The 26,887-nt window shown below is 51.4% G+C and overlaps 1 pseudogene across 1 annotated transcript in view; it reads right to left on the bottom strand.

Moving 5' to 3' along the window:
- The window catches only part of LOC311579076 (large ribosomal subunit protein eL37-like), a 219,457-nt pseudogene that overhangs the window by 27,515 nt on the left and 165,055 nt on the right, over positions 1-26,887 (bottom strand). The window contains exon 11 of the transcript XR_014783680.1: positions 19,729-19,876. The product of XR_014783680.1 is annotated as a large ribosomal subunit protein eL37-like (transcript). The remainder of the gene's footprint in view (positions 1-19,728; positions 19,877-26,887) is intronic.

Genomic DNA, 26,887 nt, shown 5'->3' with positions numbered 1-26,887 from the left:
TCAGCAGCATCTTCATACAACCTCTCCATATCCCCAGGGTTTCTGAGTCCAAGTTTCCGCCTAAGAGGAGCATCAATGGCTGGATGGGGGGGGGTATTGCCTCTCTGGAATAATTCCATCTTCAGACTCTATTGACAATAAAAGGTCACACCCTAGGTACTTATATGTGCACAGTGTGAGGAAGGTGCCACACTGACATCCAAGAGAACCAAGGCTGTGCAAGGCAGTAGTGGCCACACCTGGCCCACCACATCCTCCTCTTCCTCAGTCTCAGGGTAATGCCACTCACATGCTCAGCAGGCTTGCCAGATGCATCTGCTGGTGCAATGGGTCGTAAGAAACTCAACAGCAGTTCTCTCTACCACAAGTCCCATATAGGAAGCATTGTTACATCATGGAACCTACTTCAGCTACCTGCTGAGTCCTCCACTGATTTCCTGTGAGATTAGAATGAATAAAGTTATCACCCTCGTTCTGCATAAAATGACACTGGAGAGAGATGGTGACCTTTCAGTCACTTCTGTGTGGGTTGTGCTTGCTGAACTACCATGAGGTTGACTGGACGGGAGCCACCGCTATGACCCCATGTTGTAGGTAAGGAAACCGAGGGACAGGGACGTTGGCAAAACACCAGAATGGGCCAAGCCCAGAGCTCTGTCTGCATACCAAGAATTTCCTCATCCAGGTCAAGTCTATGGCAGCTGACTGGCCACAACCCACCCATCTCCCCAGTTCCTCCAATCAATGGCTCTCATCCAGCCCATGTGCCTTACGTGTTTAAGAACCTGATCCCTTCAAGCCCAGTGCTCCAGGCGTGACATGGCAGCCACATGACTCTGAGCTACGAGGTAGAAGCCCTTGCTGCTGAAGTATGGGTGCTCCCGGAAATAAATCGTGAAGTTAACATGAAATACAGTGGCCAAGCCTGCTGCACCTACGCCCTGATCTATATCACTCATCCAAGATGAACATGTCCTACTTCTGACATCAGAACTGCTCCATGTTCGTCATCGGCGGCCCCGGACACACAATTTATTTGCGGATTCTCCTGCCTCTGAAATACAGCCCACCAGGCCTGGGTGGGCCAGAAACGATGGGCATACTGTCCATAATCACAGGAGAACTGCAACGATACAGTGTGCGTGTCGCCCTCAGGTCACACACCCACTCACACAGTCAGGCTCAGGGCTGGCAAATGTTTTATGTCTGGGGTGGCAACAACCCAGTTAAGGGCCCAAAGGATCCAGCTCAGATGACCCTCCAAAACCCACAGCACATGTGCTTTTACAGAAGCACACAGCACACAGGCTCACACATGAACACAGTATGCATCCAGAATACATGCTTATGTACCCCAATGCATACCAACCTACACAGTCCATATACAACACGCACACACACCTTCCTATCACACACACACATCATATACATGTGTATGTGCCAGACTCATGCACACCAATGTAGATGTGCACATTTGTGGATACCACATAAGCATATATATGCATAAGTACCATACCAGAACACACATGTACACAGAGAACACATGTGTACACTAAGGCACACGTGTTTATATATAGATCGCACACATGCATAGACTACACACATGCATATGTACAGACACACACACACACATTGGCACCGTTGCACACAGACAACACAACCCCCATCTATTGATGAGGAAATAGACTTCTCACCTTTGAGTCCAGCCTCTACTCTGCAGTGTGACTCTCTCCACTGCTCAGTCAATAGTGAACACTTGCTGATGCCTTCTCTGCCTTGGGAATCTCACCAGTATGCAGCACAGAGCATGTGTGTGCCCAGCACATAAGCAGCGCCGAATCCCTTCTCCTCAGGTGAGGCAGGTGATAGCTTTCGAGCAATACACAGCTAAGACAAAAGCTCTCTGCATGCATTTTGGGCACTGTGATACAGCAGGTCCTTAAGAGTCACTGGTTGTGCTTGGCTGGGCACACTTGGGTCCTCTGACCTGCAAGTGGGAGCCCACCCTGGGGCTGGTTGCTTTCCTAGCCCTTGTAACTTCCCTCAGGCTCTGCCGGAGGCACAAGCCAGGCTGCCCTTCCTCACTTTGGTCTATGGATTCACTGTAGGACAGGGACAGGGTTGGGGCTGCCTGCTTTCTGGCAGCATTGTGGGAGGACCTGGAAGTCGCATCGTAAATGTCAATGAAGCCGGCTCCCAAACAAGCTCATTTTTCTGAGCCCAGAAGCACCCAGGCCTGGACAGGGAGTTGTCAGTGGTTATGAATGGCTCTCTCCTGGAATGAGCCAGGCGCTGGGAAAGACGCTTTGAAATTTGCAGCATGGAGGTTTTATTTATTTATCTATTTATGTCCTGCCTTGTTCAGAAAGGATTTAAGGCAGCTTATGAAGATACATAAAACAGAACAAAGAAACAGCAGCGAGAAGCAGCGGGGAGTCTAAAGATGCAAGAGACAGAGAGGGCGCAGCAAGGCCTGCCTGCAGCCAGAGGCAGCAGCGACAGCCTCCCGGGTGCTCGGTGCTCCCAGGATCACTTAGGGGCCTCATCCAGTCTCTCTGGGTCTCAGCTTCCTAGCCTACTGCTGAGGGAGCTCCATCTTTCCCTGTGAACTTCTTTCACTGCACTGAGAATCTGACCTTGTGTCCTTGGGGTCATGAATAATTTGGTGTGCATGTGTGCATATGTGCATGTGTGCATGTGTGCATATGTGCATGCACATAGAGAGATGGGGAGGGAGGGAGAGAAGGAGGGGAGGGGAGAGAAGGAGGAGAAGGAGGAGGAGGAGGAGGAGGAGAGAGAGAGAGAGAGAGAGAGAGAGAGAGAGAGAAACAGACAGACAGACAGACAGACAGACAGAGAGAGACAGAGAGAGACAGAAAGACAGAGAATGAATATCCAAGGTAGGGACCTAGGCATGGAGATCACATACACATATTGTGGCAGAAAGTCTCCACATAGGAACCTGCAGACTGGCCTTGGGCCTCTTGCTGATGGCTAGTCTCTATTCTGTGATCAGCATGAGCCCCCCCTTCCAGAAATATGTCACTCCTTCACACACCCCCAAGCCCCACTAGGAAGACAGCCTAAGGACACAGCAACCTAAGTTTTGTAGCCTATTCTTGTTTGGTTGGATGGTTTAGTTTGAGACATGGTCTCCCTACATAGCCTTAGCTCACCTGGGTGTAATTAAAGACCTGAACTGAGAGCCCTGAATTAAGAGCAGCCCTCAGTACCACAACCCAGTGGGGGAGCAGAGGCTGGAGGGGTGCTCAGAGCTTGAGAGACAGGTAGAGCCACACAGAAGCTTGGACCACGGACACCTTGAGTTCAGACTTCCAGCCTCCAGGGTGATGTGAGCCGGTGTTCCTGTTCCTTTAGCCACTAGCTTTGTGATCATTTGTCAGGGCAGCCACAGGGAACCGCTGCGCTGACTCTGCTGTTTACACACTATAATAGGACTCACAGGCCCCCCAGGATGTCCCGCGCAGTCATCACACAGGGCTGCCATTGCAAGCCCCTGCCAAGGTCGTCTCACTTTCCACTCAGGGGCATTTTTACAGGCTAAATAGATGTAGTCCATCTTCTGTGGTCCAGCGGCTCCTACCACTGTGGATTGTGTCTTTTCCTGGCACAGCTTCCTGGGTGTCCTCTGCCCTCAGTCCTCAGGGTAGCAGGGTGAAGCTGGCCACGCAGATACTGGACACAAACTATGCTGCCTGTGTTTAAGATAACTTCTCCCAGGTTCAAACTGGCCTTATTTTCTTCTGGTAAACAGAAGCTCCAACAAGATGTGTGACTCAACATGATCAAACAAATAAAAACGATGAATGAATGAATGAACGAACAAATGACCATCAGTCCTGGCTCTGCCTCCCACCTACCACCCAACATGGGGCTAATCACTGAAACTCAGTGAATCCAAGTTCCTAGTTATCCAGAGACAGTGAAGATCTGACCCCTTGCTCAGCCTCCCGGCCCCTCCCACAGTGCAGCAGCTGTAGAAACTACACCCACCTGGAACCAGCCCGGGGATTATCCAGGCTTCTATACAAAGCAATTTCTAAGCCTTTTAAAATCCGTCCTGGAACATGGTGGCATATAAATAAATAAATAGACCCAAAACAATTTCCATCTGCTTCCACTACACCAGAAATCCTCGAGCACCCCTGCATAGGTGCCCATAACAGTCACTGTATCACCGGGCTCTCCCACGACCCTGCGTGAACTTTGTGGCCCCTCCTGGGTACCAGCTCAGCGGCTGGGCTCCGCAGCCTGCTCATTGTGAACTGTCAGCTGACAACTACTAATCTTCAATCAGACTTTTATCAAGAGTTTATTTCTTCCCCACCTCCCCCTCTCTCCACAAGACTGTGAATATCAGTATAGCAGCTGTCACGGGTCATTACCAGCTGCATCGTCCCCTCTATTATGGCAAAATAAAGTCAGATAGAAAGCCGGCAGGAGCTGCAATCCGCAGCTTATCTGGGGATCCGTGCAAGCCCTTGAGAGAGAGGGAAGAGAGAGAGAAGAGGGGAAGGGAAAGAGAGGGAGGGAGGGAGAGAGAGAGATTGTGCTGTTCTGTCACATCTGGGTGTGTATCATCTTTTTGAACAAAGGGAACAATTGATTGGACAAAGGGGACGCCATCTCCCTGCAGAGCCACCTTCAGTGTCCAGTGCCCACACAGATGCAGCCGAAGTGTACTTTCAATACCTTCCAGACCAGAGAGAAAGGGCAGGTAGACAGGCCAGGAGGCCAAGGAGAACTCTATGTGGCCCTTTAGACAGGGCCACATGACTCTCGGGGGCAGTGATGATAGAAAATTATGGGCACAGAGCCCCTTGGGGGACTGTGTAAAGATTGTGTGAGCCACAGAATGCCAGCACGTCCCTCGGGTAGGGATGCCCTGAGAGAGGCGCAGGGAGGTGATGGTGGCCTTGATGATAGGTGTGGCTTGGTGGCAGAGGTCCTGTTGGCCACAGGACAAAAGTGGGAGAGGATAGTGTGTCACAGAGCTTCCACTTGGGCTCCAGCTACCAACAGTCTCACTCCCTTTGCTGCAGTCACAGTGAGCAGCCAGAGACATCATCAGCTGTGGGCATGTCTAATCGTAGGCTTCAGGAGCCTTGAAAGCAGGCCGCCACCCCATGGCTCCCAGCACCTCAGCAGGGCCACACCTACAGCCAACTCCCCTGTGCTTTCCTTCCTCCAAGGACCTTTAATACCAACGTCGCAGCTATATTTCTCTTCTGCAAGAATGGCATTGACCTCACTCTGCCTTCTCGTGACTCGGGGACGCTGAGCACCTGTCCCTGGGCTAGACTACAGGTATGTTTTATGTAAAGAGCAGACTCTCAGGAGAGGGAGCCAATCTGGCTTAAGCCCTGGAACAGCACTGGGATAGGGCTCCTAGAAGAGCAATGCCCATGGCTGGGCCAGAGCTGGCAAGGGGAGCAGGAGCCGGCTGCTACCACTAGGCAATTCTTCAACCAGAGCCCAGCCACGATGTGGGGCTATCCTGCCCAAACTCCACACCTCCTCCTCTTCACTTCCTCCTCATCCTTCTTCTTTTCCTCCTCCTCCTCCTCCTCCTCCGCCCCCCCCCACCACCACCACCCCCGCCTCAGTCATAAGCCATAAGTAACTACCACTGGGGCACTTTAAACCAATGCACTTCACAACATAGTGATGAGGGGTAAAAACCTGGAGCTCACTGTAAGAAAAGGGCACAACCAGGAAAGAACTGCCCTGCCCTCTGGCACATGGCTCTGTGAACTGCACATGGAGAAAGGCCATGTGCCTACCCATCCCTGACCTATTACAGTACACTCGCTCACCATACATCAGAATCAACCCATCCACCATCCACCGCTCATACATCCTTTCTCCCACCCTGTCCATCAACCACCTATCCCACATTTCCATCCATCACCCATGGGTCCATCCATCCCCCAGCTCTCAGCTGCCTTCACCATCAGTCTCCCATCCACCCATCATCCAGTCACCCATCCACCCATTAAACAGATATTAGCTGAGCTCCTGGTGTGTCTGAGAGGCTGTGTTAGGTATGCAGGTCACAGGCGTTAAGAAGTCACCCTGGGGCTGTGGAAATGGTTCAGTGGGGGAAGGGTACATTCAGATCTTCAGCATCTATATAAAGGCCCAGCAGCATGGCTGTGCATGCTTTTAAGCCCAGGATTGGAGGGTAGAGACAGCTTAGCCAAAACAGAAAGTTTCCCGGCACAGTGAAAGACCCAAAAACTGATGTGGATGACAACAGAGACAGAGCCATGGTGTCTTCCTCTGGCCTTCCCATGTAAGTGCATGGGCCCACCCACTTGCACATGCATCAGACAGAGAAGAGGAAGAAGAAGAAAGAAGAGGAGAAAATGGAGGAGGAGGAGGATGTGGAGAAGGAGGGGGGAAGAGGAGGATGATAGGGGAGAGGAAAAGAAAGGCCTACTCTCTGAACCTCTTGCCATCAGTTCCCAAGTCAGATCTAAACTGCCATGCCTGATGCCAAGGCCTCTCCTAAGTGGCTCCATCATTCCAGCCTCCTGCTGTTCTTCCCATCACCATCTGAATTCCTGCCAGTTGTCACCAGGTCCTTGCTGCTCCTTCATGCCTATGCTGTGCCCCCTCTTATCCCCTCCCATCTGGATGCCTGCTCAGCTGTGGATACCACCTCCACCAAGAGGCTTTCCAGATTCTACGCAATGACCTGGCTTCCCTCCTCACTACAGCAGTGGGTTCAGCTCCTGTCCCTACCTCACAGAAGGCCTGGCACATGCCAGCTCTTCTTAGCGCATGCTCCCATGACCTATCACGGACAATATAGCAGAGAGGGTGAGAGGTGGCCGGATGGAGAGGGAGCCAGGAGAAGGAGCCTTTGGGGGCACGTGGGGCCATGTCACACAGACCTGAGCATAGAGCCTGGTTCCCAGACTGCTTGCCAGGTGGTATCAACTGAGTCTCAATTCCCCAGCTCAACAAGTGGGGATGCTGTTTTGTGGGACATGACTTGTGGACGCCCTGCACAAACACTGGGACACTTTAAATGAATGCACTTCAGAGCCTAATGATGAGGGGTCTACAACCTGAGCAAGTTCCAGCGCCTGGAACTCCCTGTACGAAAGGGCACAGCCACGAAAGAACTCTGTCCTAAGCATACAGTATAGACAGCAAACTACAGTTTCCCTCACTCTGCAGAAGTTAGCATAAGGGATGCAGTAGCTGCTGGTCTAGCAAGTTCTCTGCAGCTCCTTTATGAGGATCAAGCCCTTTCCTGGAGGGCAGAGCCTCTCAAAGGCCCTCTGACAACCACAGCAGCAGTTTCATCATGTGACCAGATGGCACTTAGGCCATAGGCTGAAGCAGTGATGGATGATATCAGACACACATACATGGCTGTGCCCTAGTGCCCCTGGCCCTACCAAGGGTCTCAGCATTTTCAGGACACCCACCGAGGCCTGGCATGCCCAACTGTCACCTGAAGCAGGCACCTATGGGTGGGAACATCTCCATCCCGCCAGCTTGCAGAGCCTGGGCAGGTCCCTTCCCACAAGCGGCCGCTGTCTGTTTTCCTACCAGGCACAAACCTCCAAGGGTAGAGCCCATGTCTGTTCCAAACAAGTGCCAAATGGACCGCCAAGAGGCAGAAGGCAAATAAACAAGTCCACAGAGCCCACTGACATCAGTGTGCTGACAGACGTCCTTTCCATGAGAGGCCCCTCCCCACCCTGGACCCTGGCCAAAATGCCAGTCCATTCAAGTCATCCATCAACCTGACAAGCCCCAGATTCGGTTGCCCCGCTCCTGGATTGGAGTGACCTGAGAGGGGAGAAACACACCAGTAGCAGAGGGAGGACTTCAGGAGGGGCTGCTGCTTTGTGCATGACACTCCATCCCTGCCATCTTGTGTCCATCTGGAGCTACACATTGGCCACTCCCTACTGGACACAGCCCCGCCCCCCCCCCCCCCCCACATCATCCCAGAGCTTGCAAGCCACCTTCAGCTGCAGGCAGAAGCCACATGACAGGTTCGGTCTCCCACTCACACCACTGGGAATTCCACCTGACCATGTCACAGCTCTCCGCCCGACCCACTCACATCTTTGATAGGCAAGGGCTAGCAGAGAAGGGAGGATGTTGGGGTGGGGTGAAACACAGGCTCTCATCTAGAGCTGTTGGAATGAGACTGCCACTGTCACCAATGAGCCTCATGACCTTGCGCAGTGCTTACTATCTCTATGTCTCCACCTCCCAGGAGCACCATTGTGACACAGGGGGTTCATGGGATGGAAAGTCCCCGTGAACTCTTGGCTGGGAGTAACAGTGGGGGAGGTGCGTCTCAAGAAATGTGGGGGCGAGGTCAATCCCAGGCAACTGATGAATGCGGGAGTTGCTTTCTTGCGTGAGGCTTTGCACAGGAGGCAGCCTGACTCAGGAAGGCTATAACATCTGCTCAGAGGGGCCAAGGACTAATCTCAGTCAAGCCTGTTCTCTGGGGGTGATTTGCAACAAGCAAACCTCCCCACTTGGGGACTTATAGGGGTTCTTTTTTTTTTTCATGTGTCCCCTCCTTCAGGGAGGCTGGGTCTTGCTCTGGGCTCCTCTGGCAAGTGCATCTGATGACACCTCTGCATCCCTCTCTGCTCACAGTGGGGTCAGGCTGTCCCTGCATCAGCGATCCAGGCCAGCTCCCCTCTCCCCATCTCACACAAGAAACATGGACAGAAGCTGATACAGTGGAAACAGAGTGTGTGTGTGTTGGGGCAGGGGTGGGGGCATTGGGGCTAGAGCCTGCCCATCAATGGAAGCACAGCCCCATATTCACAATGGTAAGTTGCAGGATGGACCCATTTTTCTCTGATCCAAATTTCTCCTGGGCCAAGAGGGGCTGAGACTGGAATTCTACCCCACAGCCCAGGGAATGCCTGTCAACCAAGTGTGTATGCGATGCATGCAATGCTAGGCTCAGTGTCTCAATACCCTCCATGGTACAAAAGGTACCTCAGGCCAGGCCACCCTCCAATCCAGCCCAGTGATATCCCAAACTGAGAGCATTTTACCATCACTTCCCACTGTGGCCATGGTGGGTGAGGGAGTAGGGCGCTGAGGATAGAAGCTTCCATGTACCCAAGTGCATTCAACGCCAGGAGATATTTTACATACAGGTTTAGAAAGATGAGGTAAAGAAAGCACAGGTGAGGAAGCTGGGCCTAGAAACTAGACTCCTGCCTCCTACTACATGACTCTTGCCTGATGTTTCTGACTGTTCTCCCATACTTCATGTGTATGCACACGTGCCTGCATGTGTACTCATGTATGCATGAGTTACTGTGTGCAGTCACATGTGTGAGTATGTATGTATGTGTGTGTATACACACACACACACACACACACACACACACACACACACACACACATATATATATATATATATATATATATATGCGAAGGAGAGTGCATTTTGTAGTTTGTTCTTAGGCACACATGTGGTATATATACATGCATGGGTATGGGTTTCTATATATGCAAAGATGTCTACGTGTGTCTGTTCATAAGTATGGAGGGGGTTGTGTGCACAGCAGGTTCATGAATGTGGGTGTGGTTTGTGCATATACGCATGCTTGGGTTTCATGTGTACATGAGAGCACATAGGTGTAGGTATGTCTAAGTGTGCAGTCACAAGCAGAGTATGGAACCCCTCTGCCAGGACTCCCCTAAAGCACACAGAGGGTTAGTTCTGGAGAGTCCTTGACTTCCAAAAACCAGAGGCTGAAGAATTGTTGGGCTGGGGCTTTAACAAAGGTAGGCTGGACCTGGTGGGTCCATATCCTGGGATGCCTACTGAGGTAGGTATGAGGTTCAGCTAAAAGTCACTTCCAACTGTAGGGTCAAAGACTCATTTGTTTCTACCCACTGGGCTCAAAGAAAGTGGAACCTGTTGCTAAAGACCTCTGTTATCCTTCCAATGGCCTTCAGCCAGCCTGGCCAGGGAGCTCCTGTGTTGACCACAGCCAGTACCACAGGGCCCAACTCCATCCTCAGTCCTTCATATATGTGCTACATGCCTTCAGACATGAGGGCAGAACTCTTATCCTCACCCTAGGGGTGCACAACCCTTGATCTCGTCCTCCATAACCATGGCATCAGGGACAGCAGGAAGCCACAGGCAGGGACAAGCAGAGAAGTGCCTGCTGCAGCAATGGATCAGCTGGAAATGTAGGACTGATGAAAGGTGACAAGGACAGCCAGAGAGAGACCTTGGGCACAAGTCAGCCATGCAGGGGGAGCCACAGTAGTGGACTTATGGGTGCTGAGTGTCTCCAGCCACCACCATAAAGACCAGCTTCCCTAGATCAAAGTGACAACACTCTTAGGACAGTGCTGACGCCCCAGGTAAGCTGAGGCAGCAGCAGTTGGCATATCCACATTGTGTAGGCTCCACACACATACAGCATCTAGGTGAAGCCCCTAAGAGCCCCTGCCCTCCGTCACTCATGCCCAGATTGCTTAAGGGAGTCCTCCAGTGAGTATTGTATTTCTAAGCCCTCACTCTGCCGCATGAAGTGTGCCTTGGCTGTATTTATCATTAGCGATGTGTCTAAATGCTATGAGAAGTCACAGCAGTGTGATTAGGAACAAATTTGATTATGATTATGAATTCTTAGTAGATACTTAGAAAGCTCCATAATCCAGCCAGACACGTTTGCGTCCCACCAGCAGTGTGTCCACTTCCTGGAGAGGACTTCCTTCCTGTATGTTGTCAAAAAATGCAATGTTTCTGGGGCGCATCTTGTTTTGTTGCAAGAGGGAAATGTTCTGCAAGGTTGACATTTGTGATAATATATTATGTCAGGTGAAATAGGCAAGAAGTTAATTAAAGTCAGAGAGTTAATTAATGGGACCCGATACACATTAGCGATCATTACCTCATCTGAGAAGAGTAATTAAAGTGGCGTTACTGGTGTTTCTGTGTTCTCCTAGGTACTGTGTTGACATATCATATAAGTCACTCAACGTTGGAGAGGTAACTCCCACCATGCGGCAGCTGGGACAGCTGATGGAGCAGCCGTGGCAACAAGATTTGGAAGCAACCTCAGCCCCGCAGAGCTCCCCATCTGGTGAGAGGGGACCCACCCCAGTATCTTGTGGACACAGAGATGGCCAACCTGAAGCTGCAGAGTCAAGAAAGCAAAGGGCAGTGGTAGCCTGCTCTGGCAGAGTAAGCTGAGGGACCACAGTCCTGGCACGGATGGCCATAATCTGTGAAAGTGATTATGACAACACTTTCAACGAGCCCTCTGGTCACAGAGAGCAAAGACGCTGAGATGCTCACTGTGGCAGGATGGGGGATCTGCTGGTTTCCTCATAGGTGTACCCATATGCAGGAAGCACGTGGGACTGATGGCAGAGGTGGGGTGGGCTGAGGGACAGGAAGGGGGGTATGAGGCAGGTTCATGGGTGTCTGGCAGGACTGGCCTGAGGCCTGCTGTGTGGCATTAGCAAGGTGATACTGATGGGGTCTGGAGGATACTAGCCAAAGCCTTGGGAAGGAGATTGTCCTCTAACCTAGGATGGAGACAACACAAGAGGTGGCACTTAGTAAGAAACGGAGCTGATGGGGGCTGGAAGGATGAAGTCATATTAGCCACTTCTAAATGGCAGATCTCACGCTGGGGATGTGCTCAGGGGTTGAGAGTGCTTGACGCTTTTGCAGAAGACTCGAATTCAGGCCCTGGCATCCATGCCACAGGTTGCTCATGGCCACCTGTAACTGCAGCACTGGCTTCTGAAGGAACCCATGGCACATACACATATTTTAAAATAAAACATGTATTTTAAAAAAATCAGACCTAAAGATAGGGCTGACCTCTCAGCTTTGCTGGAAAACAGTCTCTAAGACTTGAGAGTTTCGGCTCTCTGCCTGTCCCCTGGGCCTAAGGCCCCCCTGGAGTTAGGGTCAAGTTGAGGGTCTGGGGTAGGGTACCTAGCTTCATGGGGCCTCCGAGACACATCTGTAGGTTTCGAATAAGCCAATGCCTGCTTGGCAATGACCTCCTTAGCCACCTATACCCCCAGTCTTCGGAGGTGCCTCTAGCATGAAAAGGCTTGGGTCCTAATTTGCTGTCACTTACCTATTCTGGGCAGTCATAAAAGTTAATTTTTATAAATTGACACTCCCCGGAGACCATCAGGCCAGCCATGAGGGCTGAGGGACTGTTACTGGTAGGATTGGATTGGTCTTAAGTTGAATACATCGCTTCCGGCAAGCTCTGAAATGGCATTCCCACCTCGGGCAGCTATGACTCACTATCCTGTGAGGTCATCCCACCCACACGTAGAAGTTCTTGATGTACAGCCCCTATGGCCTGCCATTGTGCACAGTCTCACAACAAACAAACCAGTCCTCATCCATGACGTTGATGGTCAGCCAGGGAGGGGACCGCCCACAGGGAAAAGAAATAAGTGTAGGGAGCAACAGAGCAGGGAAAGCAAGCATGGCCACCAAGGACAGTGGCCGGGTCCAGGAAGCAGACACCCCAACTCAGCAGCATCCAAGGCAAGTGTCCCTGAGCTAGAGGCAGCCACATGGCTGGGGACAGTTGTTATGGCCACAAAGGTCCAGACTGAGTAGTGGGCCCTGGACCGCCGGCCTTCCATACCCTCCCACAAGCTCTCAATATGGCACCTGAGTTGGCAAGTGTTGATAGGCTGGTAATTGACTAGCTCTGGCCAAGGTGAGCAGAAATCCCAGGATCCTAGCAAGAGCATTTTTACTGCAGATGACAGAGGAGGGCCGAATGTGGCTGGAGGCGCTGGGCTTCCTGACTCCATTAAAAACAAATTGCTGACAGTTCTGCATAATTAACAACATGTGGTAACTGGAGCTTGAACAGCACAGGAAGCTACACTGAGGGGCTTGCAAAAGCAGCAGAATGGAAAACAGGCATGAGCAACATGCGTGCATGCATGGAAGGATGCACTGTGTGCTCAAATGCTCTTATGCGTACAGGTGTACATACAACATATGCATAAAAACCTTGGATGCTGGATGCTCACTGTGGGGCAATCTCAGACATCCTGAGGAACCCCAAGGGGGAGCTATAGAACCTGGGAGTCACTAGTCTGACCTGGGAGAGGCAACAGCCCACGTAGTTGGAGTGCAGGAGTTGGAAGAGGAGGGAACTTGGTCCCCAACAGGGCCCAGCACACTGCTATCCTACTGCTTTCCTGGGCCTGGCATCACCTTGCTCTTGAATCTCGTTTCCTCCATCCTTTACCCACTGGGTCTTTCAACGTCTAAGGCCAGGGCAGGGCTGGCCTTTGGCCAGATAGACCACAGCTGGTGCTAGCTGACTTGGGGTAGCCCATATACCCTTCCCTGTATGTTTCTGCAACCTGCCTAGGAACATCTCAACTCCTGTAACAGGCCATGTGTCCCACACAGCACTCTCTTGGAATTAGAAACGATCATTGCCACACGGTGAACTCCAGGAGCCTGGGAACAAGTGCCAATCATTTTGCATCAGGGCTCCCCTGGTGTAGTGCCTTTTTCTATAGTTTGGACCCCATTGGCTCTCTCTTGTATAAGCACAATTATGTCTCCACCCCAGGACCTTTGCAGCCACTGTTCTAGTTTGGGAGTCTTTCCCCAGAACTCTGCATGGCTCACTCTTCCTCATCATTCGAGGCTCGATTCAAATGTCCTTCTTCAGTGTATTCCCATCAGCTTCCTAAGGCAGACTCTGTTCCTTTCTGTCAGGTGGGCCTATTGTATTTGTCATCGTCATCGTCGTCATCATCATCATCATCATCATCATCATCATCATCATCACATCCAACACTCTGGAATGGCTGCGCATTGGCACTGCCTAAGCCCAGCTACTCCCCTCACAGAGCAAATTCAGAAAGCAAGTTAAGCCTGCTTTCTTTCCTGCATGCTCAGCAGCAGCAGTAATGGTGGCAGTGACCATGGTAAACTCTTCACAGGAGGACTTGGGACTGGCTGGCCTCAGAGCAAGTGACCATCCCTAGGGGTGATCTGCTGTCCATCTCTCTGCCAATGAGAAGCTCCCTAAGCCTAGAAAGGCTCAGCTTGAATGGCCCTTCCTTGGGGAAGTGCAAAACACACCCTGGATCACATTGCCTGTTTGCAGCAGGTCCAGACAAGATAGGGAAGGCCTGACTTCACTTTCTAGGACCCAGGGACATGAAGGTGTGAGCAGCATGCAGTGTGCCAACAAGGAGTGGACCTCTGAGCCTAGGTCAAGTAGGGGAGGCAACCTCACAACCACCTCTTCTTGAGACAGGAAGTTCAAAGCCAAAGTCTCAGGACTGGTGCAGGGGACACTTGGGCTTCTTCTCAGAGCTGGAACTGCAGGCTCCTCTGTCTGGGAGGAGCTTGCTGAGCACAGTTGCAGGAAGACAGCCGCTGCCAACCGTGAAAGCGATTTGAAACTCCGGAGCGGTGTGAAGCCAGCAGCTTAGCCCCCATCATGTCTAGTATTCGCTTCCCTGGGACACGCTCATGCATAGCCAATAAGATTCAGCATGTTTATGCATGGCACCACCAGAATAAAGCAAGTCGGGCTGCTGTGAGCACTAGGTGCCCAACCTCGGTAAGTGGACTCCTTGCAGAAATCACAGAGAGAAAACTCTCAGCTGTCTGGGCCACTCCGGATGAGGAATGGAAATTGGGGCTGGAGCGGGGGTCGGGTGGGGCCCTTCTCTAATGATCACCAAGATAGCAACATCCCTGTGGGATTCTCTATACTGAAATGTCTGGAGACCATCAACGGATGCCCGGCCATTATCCCTCTGCCCACCTCCACTGGGAGTGGCATTCCTCTTCGGAGACAGGCACAGGGACAACTGGAGCCATTATCTAGTCTTCCATCTGAACTGAGAGTGACATCCTGTTACGTGGGTTGAGAGCCACCAGCGTGCAACCCTGAAGCTCTGGCAACAGTGTACAAAGTGTCTGGGACATGCTCACATCGCACAGCTTCTGCTCCCGCAGCAGCTCTTTTTTCCTGCTAATGGTGGTCCCATCATGGGTTTGGCCTCTGAGCAAACACAGGCATTTTCCCTCAGTCTTGAGACTATACCTACAGAGATGAAGCATCCTGACCAGACTTTAATAAACCTAGGGAAGGCCAGACTCCAGCAGCCACAGCCAGCCCTCGGGCCCTCATGGATGAGACCTCACTTGGCCCCTCTGGACTTCACCAGACAGCTGCTGTCCTGGGACCTGCTGAAACAAGTAAGCCCAGATAGCTGGTATAATCTAGACTCCTTGGACTGGTCCAAGGATCTGGAAGGACCAAGGACCGTGGACACAGGTGTCAGGGCAGGCTGGACCAAGAGTGCACAAGTGCCACCAAGCCTTGTCTCTTACATGATGTTTCCATGCAAAAGCATCAAGGCTGCAGTGCCTTATTTCAACTTCTACCAACTAGAAAGCCCACCAGAAGAGGAAGACTGGCTAAGTCTCCCAAAGGAGACCCCACGGAAAGTCCATTGTGCTCTATGAAGTGATGGGGACCTCAAAACAGAGCCTTACTCATGGCTAAGGGCTCCTTGACCAGGCCCTGAAAGAATCAGGCACCTCATGCAGGCTCATGCAGAGAACTGTAATAGAAAGACTTTGTAGAGGACAGGCAGGTTAAGAAAGTTCAAAAGGGACAGTGGCCACAGGCACAGCCATGTAAGAGTTAGGAAGGTGTTCCTAGAGGGGGGCAACCTAGAAAGATAGTTTCCTCCTAAGCAGAGGAGTCAAGGGTCAAATTCACCTCACTTTTCCCCATCCCCTCTTAGGGTTCCCTCTCACAGACTGAAGCAGCTCACTGGAGCATCTCATAGTGGTCAATCTCCATAGACATGGAATCATGAGAGTGGACCCAAAGGCCAAGGGATAGGTGGTCATAACTAGCCATGCTACCAGGGATGGAGGAGATAACCGGCCATAGTGATGGCCGCAGTGGTGGTGGTGGTGGCAGTGGTGGTGGTGATGATGATGTGGTAACTATAGTGATGGGGTTGTAGCTGGAGCAGTCACAGTGATGGTGACAGTGCTAATGATATTCATGTTTGTTTGGGGGATGGTAGCCATGGTAACGGCTGTAACAATGACCATGCTGTTCTTGCTAACTATGGAGTGGTGATGATAATAGTGGCAATGTAACTATGGTCAGGTGGGTGGTGGGAATCATGGTGACGGTGAAAATGGTTATCATGGTCAGTCATGTGGTGGGCAGTAACCAAGTTGATGCCGTGGTAGTGGCAGTTATGGTGATGATGGTAACACAGTACTCCTGTGCTGGTATTTTTTTTTATTGCAATTGGGTACTGTTTCCTTCCATTCCTCAACCATGACTAGCTATGAACTTTCCCATCCTCAGAAGTCATCAGGCTTGATCCCCAACAGCTGCTCTAAGTCACTCAACATTCAAAACGTCTCTTCGGGACAGACTTCATTCAGTCTGGTACATGATGTTGTCACACAAGCTTTCACACTTGGGCTGGAGATGGCTCTCCAGGTAAAGTGCTCGGCTGTGCTGCATGGGGACCTGAATTCAGATTCTCAGGACCTGTGTGAAGACAGACAAAATAGGGCATTGCCGCACTCCCGGTGTTTCTGTGGGGGGATGGGAGGCAAAGACAGGAGAATCCCTGTGAGCTCTTGAGCCAGTGAGCCTGTTTTATGCTATGGTGAAAAATAAAAGATCCTATCTCAAACAAGATGAAAAGAAATGGCTGGCATGCCTGCCCTCGCACACATGAACATGTATGTATACACACGCATGCGTGCACACACTCACACACACACACAGAGAGAGAAAGACAGAGACAGAGAGACAGACAGAGACAGAGACAGAGAGACAAAGAGACAGAGAGAGATTTAAAAAAGAACTCTCACAGACTAGATACCCACCTCTGTCCACTGTAGACACTTCCAGCAGGCAACCAGCAGGAGGAGCCCAGAGGAGCACCAGTCTAGGGAAAAGATGGCCTGGCTGCCATGCTAATGACTGCCTCACTCCCTCCCCAAACCATCCTTTTCACTGGCTCTCCAAGCTATAATCTGGAGGCTGGTTAATTAGAGCCAATTTTCTCTGGATCCAAACAGTGTTTAATGTTGCATGTGGGCACTTAGGGGACAGGGGGGCAGATACCCCCTCAAGTCCTGAGAGAAAAGTCAGCCATGGAAGCAGAAGGGCCCTAGCATTCCTGGGACTTGGATGTTACATGGCAACAGGGCAAGATGGACTAAGGCACAGTGACCCTATGGGAGTCTCCACAATCAGAGTCCCAGTCTCCCCATACACTAAGAAGATATCCTGACTGCCAATTGGGGGCTATGAATTATGACAGGATGATGCTCGCTGCAGGCGTGCTCCAGACTCAGAATGATGCTCAGTGCAGGCATGCTCCAGACTCAGAATGATGCTCACTGGGGGCACGCTCCAGACTCAGAATGATGCTCACTGCAGGCATGCTCCAGACTCAGAATGATGCTCACTGTGGGCATGCTCCAGACTCAGAATGATGTTCACTGCAGGCATGCTCCAGACTCAGAATGATGCTCACTGAGGGCATGCTCCAGACTCAGAATGATGCTCAGTGCAGCCATGCTCCAGACTCAGAATGATGCTGACTGGGGGCATGCTTCAGACTCAGAATGATGTTCACTGCAGGCACGCTCCAGACTCAGAATGATGCTCAGTGCAGCCATGCTCCAGACTCAGAATGATGCTCACTGTGGCCATGCTCCAGGCTCAGAATGATGCTCACTGTGGGCATGCTCCAGACTCAGAATGATGCTCACTGGGGGCATGCTCCAGGCTCAGAATGATGCTCACTGTGGCCATGCTCCAGGCTCAGAATGATGCTCACTGCGGGCATGCTCCAGGCTCAGAATGATGCTCACTGCAGGCATGCTCCAGATTCAGGCAGACTCTGCCCTCTCCTTGGCCCTATCAGCGGCCCTCACTTTCCTGAAAGTCACTCATCAGCCTTTGTCTAGTTACCTGGAAAACATGAGCCCTGTGCTGACACTGGGCCTAAGGCAGACTGAGGCCGAGGATACCCAAGAATTTGTGCAGGACCCTGGATCAAGATCCCAGGAGCAAATAACTAAGCTACAAAGAGATCACATGGAACCGGGGTCATTTGCTGCTAAGGAGGTCCCTGGGGGAACTGGGAGGGTCCACAGGTTTCCTTCCCTTCTGATTGCTCCTAGAAGCGGGGATCATCCTGTGCATATTGCATCTAGGGTGGGCAGGTTTCATGGCTAGAACTCTGGCTGAGAGACATGGAGTCCAGTGGCCCAAGAGGGACAGGAAGCTTTCCTGGGATGAGACACCTGAACATTAGCCTGGCCGTGTGGATAGTGGCTGCTGAAGCAAATGCATAGGTGGGGGCACATGTTGATAGGTCATCTCCGCAGTCAACTTGACTGGATTTAGTACATTTCTGGATTAGTCTGTGAGGGGGTTCTAGAGGAATCATTGAGGGGAAAAGGTTTTCCCTAAATGCGAGGGGTGGAGGGGATGCCAACTGTGGGCTGGTACCCAGATGGAATGGAAGGAACAGAGAAGAGAATGCGTAAAGAGATAGCTTCTCTCTGCATCCCCTTTCTGCTCCACCATGCTTTCTCACCATATTGTCTCTCCATCACCCCCTTCTGCTCTACCACAATGCCTTTCCCACCACAATGCCTTGGCACCTCTGAAACTATAAGCTAAAACTTAAAACTTTTTCTTTAGAAAGCCTCTGTCAAGTATTTGGTCACAAAAGCCGACCTAACTGGCAAGCTCTCAGTAACCCATGACGTCTGTGCCTCACGGTAGTCAGAACCCAGGACATAAGCTCTAGACAGGCTCACTTATCTCTGAGCCTCCATCTTCTCTGAAAACGGGTACATTATTCTAACCCAGGTGACTTTGGAATACCTTGCCTTCCATCCCTTACCCCAAGTGGCCAAATACAGCAACCTTTTCTCATCATCTCCTTCCTAGTGACAGTCCCAGCAATAACCCTGGACCCGCACTGGACCCTTATAGGTCCTCCTATAACCTTTATGATCTGGCTCACTATGGGTTAGCTGCATGGCCACTGACACTCTGAGGGACAGCCAGGAGCTGCTGGCCACCTACCATGACTACAGGCTGAGAAGGAAGCCTATCTGGTGGCCAACACAGAGGGCCATGTCAGGTGGCACTAAGTTACTGTCCCTCCTGGCCTGCCTTCTTGCTGGTTCTCCAGGTTATACAGATGTGATACAAGGCCTCACAGCCCTTGCAAGATACAGGCTGTGACTTTAGGAAGCCCTAGCCATAAGGTCTTTCTTGCTAGAAAGCCTGGCATCCAATTCCTGTGACTAACTGTGGCCAGGGCCACCTCTGCAACAGTAGCCCCAGAGCTGTCCCTAAGACAAAGACGATAAGCTATCCTCCCATATAATGCATCCTTGGGCCCCAGGTCCCAAACCTGGTATTCAAGGCCTTGGATGGTGCACTCCCGGCCATGACAGTCATACTGAACAGTGTGTCCTACAGCCTCAGAATATTCGTGGCATCCAAGGATTCTCCACCTAGCCCTGGCTGGCTGCTGCACCTTTACAGCTGAACAGTGGGGTGGGGAGGTAGGGAAGGCCTTAAGCAGACACTGGCTTGTTTGGAGACAGCAGCCAGTAAAGGTCTGGTGATAATCACTTACCATTATAGGTAGTTGGGGGCCCACGTCCTGTGAGACTAGAGAACAGGGGCGGGAGAGAAGCTCTTCAGGGCCCCGCGGAGAGGCTACTGATCCTCAACCGTTAACCTCTAGCTCTTCTATCCCCTCATGGGGTACCACAGGTCTGGACCTGAGAAAATGGGGAGATGCCAGGGTGAGCACTGAAGCAAGGTGCTGAGGGGGACTGTGCTACACCAGAGCACCCCGCTCACCCACACCCTTTCCACTCTGCCCACAAGAAAGCTAAGGGCCTCTCTCCTGGAATCTCAGTGGCCTCCACCTCCGGAACTCTGAAGAAGCCATTCATGGGGCCATGCCAGGTGGTGTTGGTTAAGGGGGTGGAGCTCATCGAGCCAGGGACGAGAGCTCCTCCAAGGACCTCCAGCACCTACTGTACTGTAAAGAAAGGGTTAACCTAGCGGTGGCTCCTCCTCAGCAAGCAGGAGGTGCTGCAACTGTCCAGAGTCCAGAGCCCCCAGCCTGGAGCCTGAAGGGCAGGCTGAGGTCCCTGAGTCCTGTGAGGGTAGGGCGGATTTCCGATGGAGAATACGGAAATGAGTCCCTGTAGGTCAGGGTGAGAGAGGGGAGCACTTAGGGAGCAGAAATTATGAAACTCTGAATAATCGCCTGTTAAAAGCACTTTAAATCCCCTGGGTGAGAGGCCCTTTCTGCTTAATAGATCCTTGGGGCTCGGAGAGGACACAGGCTGCAGCACAGGGCTCTGGCCTCACTCCCCGGAGCGTATGCCCTCCAGCTCAAACCAGACTAAAAGAGTGCAGAACACACAGGGTCAGATGGCCCAGGACCTATCCTGCCCTGCCAGCCTATCCCCAGCTCCAGCCTGTCCCAGTGCCATGGCGCCCTGGGCAGACAGTGCATCTAGAAGACTTGCTGTCTGTGCTGCAGCTATCTCTCTACAGGGGACCAACAAACTCTTGCTGTGATCTATTCCCACAGTTATGTCACATGTGTCTCTCACCCACTGTGCTCACTAGGACAGGGCTGATGACCTTCTCTGGAAACTGAGTCCTGGCTTAGCTCAGGAGGAAAACAGAATAGACTCCAATACTCAGGATCTGGGGATGAGTTCAAATGAGGTTGGGCTGTCGTGGTAGCAGAAGCTTCACTGGGCAGCAGCCTATGGAAAGTGTCCAGGACCCTATGGGGATTTGGCTCTGTTGGAACCAATGGAAGCCAACCACATGGTGACCTGCATAGGACTGAGCCCAGACAGGGACATGTCCAGCTTTCCAAGCTCTGGTAGCTGCCCTGGATGGAGGGGGGGTGTAGATTCATGCACGAGTGCCCACAAGCAGCTAGTGGGATGTCAAAAGCCTGGACCTAATAGAGTTTACTCCCAATGTATTGTTGTGAATGATAACCCTCATGATAAAGTTGAAGGGAAGGGCTTAGAAATGTGAGCCAAGATCTGAGAAATGATACCATGAGTTGAGAGTTGGGAGGAAAGTTAAAAATGGCTTGGAGTTAGAGTCAGCTGGACGGGAGAGAGCCAATCCTGAGCAAACACTAGGCAGTGACTTCCCACACACGAGTTCATGGCCACAAATGCCCTCTCCACATTGATCACCTGTTTCCTTGCAGGATTGTGGGTTCTCGCTCAGAAACAGGTCACAAAGACACCTGGGGATTCTCAACAGTGGAGACTGGATTTTTTTTTGATCTTGGCGAAATGTCCTCTCTCCCCCATCTTTCCATCTTGGTCTATGTCAGAAAGGTCTCTTGTCTAGCATACAATAGATACTTAGGGGGAAAAGTGATGGCTGAGAGTGGCTAGATGAAGGGATGGAGGGATGGATAGATGAGCAAATAAGTTGGTAGGTGGGTGGGTGGGAAGATGGATGAGTGGGTAATCTGATAGATGAATGGGTTGATAGGTGGACAAATGGGTGGATCAATGTATTAATGGAAAGAAGGAAAGGAAAGAAGGAAGGATAGGGATTGGATGGATGGATGGATGGATGGATGGATGGATGGATGGATGGATTGACAAATGAATAGATGGATTACTGTGTGGGTGTGTAGGAGGGCGGGTAAGTAGAAGGATGGATGCACTGGCAGATGAATAAATAGGTGGGCAGATGTATTAGTGGAAACAGTGGAGGCAGAAAGAGTGAGCCAGAAGCAGTGGATGGCTACAAGGAAACATCTTCTGGACTCAGCAAGGAAGTTGCACATATAAACTCACAGCAGTTTATTACAGCATGTATAGAGCTTGTGCAAGCTATAGTCAGACCAATCCCACCGTGGAAAGGGGGGGGGGTGCTGAGCACACAATCCCATCCCCAGCCATGGGACAGATGGTGAGTGTTAGCTTTTGAGATAGGAAGACAGTTTTCCTGATAGGTTGACCACATTCCAAGGGGAGACCACACAAGAATAACTGGGCAGCACGAATTGGTTTTGAAGGTTAAAAAAAAAAAAAAAAAGAACACAAAGTTGGGTGAGTAGGGAAAGGGTATGGTGGATCTGGGAAGAGTTGGGTGGGTGGTGAATATAATCAAAATACATTGTGAAAAACTTGAGAGCCTCAAATAGTGAATACAAAAGAGAGAAAGAAGGATTGGTGGGTGGGTAGGGGAATAAGATAGATGGGTCCATGATAGACAAAAAAAAATTATCCCAATAGACTTTAAATCCAGGTTCTTAGAACTATCAACCTATTCCATTCCTACCAGTCCCTGCAAGGAAGGTCAGCTAGAAGCAGTGGTCCAGCAACTGTACAATGAGAACAGAAGGAGATGCTACACCTTTGAAGATGCCCAGCCAGACACGCCAGGGCCCTGTGCAGTACCTTCCAGCTCACGTGGGATCACTGCAAGTGTCACCTTGGCCATGGACCCTAGATATCCCTCTTGTATTTCCTCCATAAGACACAAAGGCTTTTCAACACACACACACACACACACACACACACACACACACACACACACACACACACACACACACGGGGGTGGGAGTTCCTCATCACTCTAGATCTTCCCATTGCCTTTTGGGACCTTCAATATTGACCAGCATTTCAGTACTGGTGTTGTTGATCTCTTGTGCCTCCAGAATGTCTCTGAGCAACTCTTCCCCAATGTATCTGGTGCCACGATCGTGCCTCCAAATCTACGCTTTTTGAACTCTGTGAATCTCTCCAGTCTGTCCTAATCTATCAAAAGGCATCATCATAGAGAACCACTGTCCATCAGAGCTGGGTGGACCAGGTCCCCATGGATCTAAATCCCCTTAGCCAAAGCCCCCCTGGGAGACAAAGAGAATCTCACCCCCACCCCACATTCCCAAGGGATCCAGCCCAGCTCAGCCGGACCAGTAGTGTTAGGTAGTCCCTCCTTCTGCCTAGTGCACGTGGACAGCAGTGGGCAGCAGTGGGCCAGCAGCTCCCACAGGTTCTCCGAAGCCCATTCTGTGAGGAGCTGCACATCAGTCCCTACTTGTCTCCAAGCAAGATCCTAACGGGGCCACGTCCTGAAGCCCTTTGAAGCCATTGGATGCACCAGGCAGGAGTTGTCAGATGAAATCCTAGCCCAGGCCTGTCAGACTGAGGTCAGTTCTTTCTCTGCCCAGCCAGTGGGAACACACACCCTACTGTCTCCAGCAGGAATTAGTCCTAAGGTCTCCTGATTTCTATGGGGGGAAGAGGAGGAGCACACACCCAGTGCTACAGTGGGCCAAGGAGGTTGGATTCTTAGCCCTACTTACCCCAGGGCTTCATGTTCTCCACTCAACTATTGGCAATAGTGTGACAATTGTCATGTGTCTGGCTTCTCCAGTCCACAGCAAATACTGTTCCCAATCCCTCATTCCTGTGTGGACCAAGCATTGTGAAAATACAGGTGTCAGAAGTCAGATCAGGACCAGCCCACAGCAGGGCAGGGACACAGAAAAGGAGACCACCACACCTGGCTTCTCCCATCCATAGCTCCCCAGGTCTACAGGAGGCCCAAACAATGAGCTAAGCCCATCAGGTGCCCACAGTCAACCTTGCTCATACCCAGCCAGCAACAACCACCCTCCCCAATAGGCACCAGCCACACAACATAGTGAGGCTACAGGTGTAGAAAGGCCAAGGGGTTGTTGGGATATGAGAGCATCCCCATAGGCCCTGCCTGTGGGCACAGGAGCACTGCACACACCACACACCAGCTCTAGGGTGCATGTACAGCCAGGGCAAGAATCATACACCAGCTCTAAGGTGCACATGCAGCCTGGACAAGATTGCAAAGCCTGAAACTATAAGAAAACTCCACTACGTGCTTGGAAAGGTGGGGCCAGAGCTGTGGAAAAGACGGCGTCTGAAGCCTATTCTCAGTCACAGAGGCTGGGAGCCCTGGGTAGGAAGCAGGTTTACTTCACGCATCTGGCTGCCCACTACCCGGCACCGATCCCACCACCAAAAAGAAATGGTTCAATATATGAGGGTGAATGAAGACTCAGGGTTTCCTGGACCCATGGATGCTCCTCTCTCCTCTTGTACCATCCAGCCCAGGTCCCCATTGCATCTCTAAGGAACTGTATGTAAGCCTAGTGTGTCCAGATGGCTGCCACAGACCCTTCTTAGGAACTGGGCCAGGCTCTTCACCACAGAAGGCAGGGCTAGGCCTGGAGCAGTGCTTGACAGGTGACAAAGCCTCTCTGCCCTTCTCACCTGGACATCATCCCAGCAAGCTGCATCCTTGCCTCAGAGGGAAATTATATGGACTCAGAGCACCTGCCTACCCCTCCACCCCCACCCACCCCCACCCCACCTCCATAGTGGAGGAGGATCAGGCCCCAGGGCACTTTCTGCCCAGCCTCGGTAACACAACACCAGCCTCATCAGGGCATGCCCCCCTTCTGAGTCCACCCCCACTCCATCCTACTCTCGGAGCCCACCTCACCTCATCCTGTCTGCTCTACCGTCTTTCCTCAAACATGCAAACCACAGCCCTGTTTTATATTCTACAGTGTGCAGAAAGGAGGAAAGAGGTCACCAGGTGTCTAATGAATTAATACATTAAGGACAACTGAATGAGTAATATTCTTGTCTTACTGTCTTTTGTGTTGAAAGTAAAACTCTCAGTGGCAGCGAGGAGGACAGTATAGCACACAGGTGCAGGTGGGACTCACTCACCATCCACTGCCCAAGAGTGGTGCATGGCAGATTGGTACTCTTAACTACGCTTAGCTTTCTCTGTTTAAAAGGTTTGTGTTGCAACTGTCTGAAGAACCGCCCCTTGGCACACTCTTCCTAAGAGTAGGTCTTTCTGCAATACTCTGCCGTTAATAAGATCACCTTGAAGCCAGGCACTCACCGTAGAACCTTTTGCCAGGCTTTGTCCCCAAGACACACACCCAGTTGAGTGGAGTTGGGTCTCCTCCAGACAGGTTACCCAGTTGAGACCCACCAGTTCCTACTATCAAATTGTCACAATAAACCTAGAAACTGGACAGCCATCTGTGACCTGGCTCTTTGGGTGTGTCCAGCCTTTTAATCCCTGCTGAAGGGTGGGAAGAAGGTCTTCAGGTACAGGCAGGCTCAAGGACACAGCTCTACTCCACACTCCACACGGATTCAGTGTTAGACCCAGACACAGTCTGTTCACCCAACACCACAGCCCTCCATCTCACTCCTGATGCTGTTCTGTTTCATGGAGGAGCAACTGGTGGAGGACAAGCTTGCTGGCCAGAAGCATGTGCTTGGCTTTCATTTTTCTACTTGTATAATTACTGGAATCTTTCTGAAGATCTTTCCAGAACACCAGGAAGTTTGATTCTTCATTGAGCTTGCTTTTAGTGACTGTGACCAAATTTCTACTGGAAAAAAAAAAAACCAAAAACTTAGGGAAGAACAGTATCTTTGGCTCACAGTTTCAGAGGGTTTATTTTAGCAGTGTGTGGCTCTGTTGATTCCTGGGGCTGTGGTGATGAGAGCTTCATGGAGGCAGAGTGTATGGCAGAGGTTGCTCCCCTCATGGAAGACAGGAAGTAGAGAAGGAGTAACAGGAAAGGGCCAGCATCAAGTGAGTAACAGGAAAGGGCCAGCATCAAGTGACACCCTTTAGAAAGACCCTCCGGGTGACACAGCTCTTCCAAGCTTACCCCACCTTCTACAGCTCCACCATTCCCCAACAGTCCATCCAGATTTTCATCTTTTGATGTTTAAACCACTGATGGAGCCAAGGCCTTAGGATCTAATCGGCTCTGGAAATGTCCTCACAGACACCCCAGAGGCCTGCTTTACAAATCTCCATGGTGTGCCTCAAGCCAGGCAAGATTTACCACCAGTTCCTTTCCAGATCAGCACCTGTGCGTCTTCTCAGGGTCACTTGCTGGTACTTGGAGCATCCCTCACAGTCAGAAGGGCCAGGCCACCAGCCTCAGATTGTTCTCTTCTGATCTCTGCCGGAAGCCCATGCACCTCCTCAGCGAGTGACAACACCCTGCCTGTGGTGGGCGAGCGCTCCGGCCTGTATCTTCACTGTCCATCACTGTGTGTGGTTCCCTGGAGCTCTGCACAAGGCCTTCCCTTCCCATCCCTGCCTCTCTTTCATAGCAGGCTTTTCCTCCATCCTCACGACAGCCTGTGATGTTTAAGGGTGTCTGTGTGCCCTAAGAGGTTGTTCTTTTTCCTCCATGCCCCCTCTTTTCTCTTCAGTGCTTCTGAACCATTGTCTCTGTTCTGACCTCTCATCACAGCATGGGGGGTGGGAGGGGCTGTCAAGGACTAACAGTGGCTATCCTTGGCCATCCTCTCTCTCTCAGAACTAACCTAACCCCTGTAGACAACTGTGGAAGGCAGAGGGAACCTAACTGCTGCCCACCCTGCAGGCTTCCTCTCAGGGCAGGTGGTTTGAGCAGGAATTTCAGCCACAGTCTAGCCTCACTGGCTCTTCTGAACCCCAAGATCCCTCATCACTGCTGCAGCTTCCTCCTCTCAACCCTGGAGTCACCCCCATCCCATCCCCTACTGCTGACTGGTATCCCTCAAAAAGGTGCACCGTGGTTCACAAAATCATACCTAATGACAGAGGTTCCTGAGACTTGGTGGAAACCTCATGTTTTATGGAGAAAGGAGAACTGAGGTGTCTTCAGATGGCAGACATAGACAGGGCATGCACCACTCGGCCAGCATGAGTGT

The sequence above is a fragment of the Acomys minous genome, assembly GCF_964271855.1.
Source record: "Acomys minous genome assembly, chromosome: 12".
NCBI lineage: Eukaryota > Metazoa > Chordata > Mammalia > Rodentia > Muridae > Acomys > Acomys minous.
This window is presented reverse-complemented; position numbering and strand designations above follow the sequence as displayed.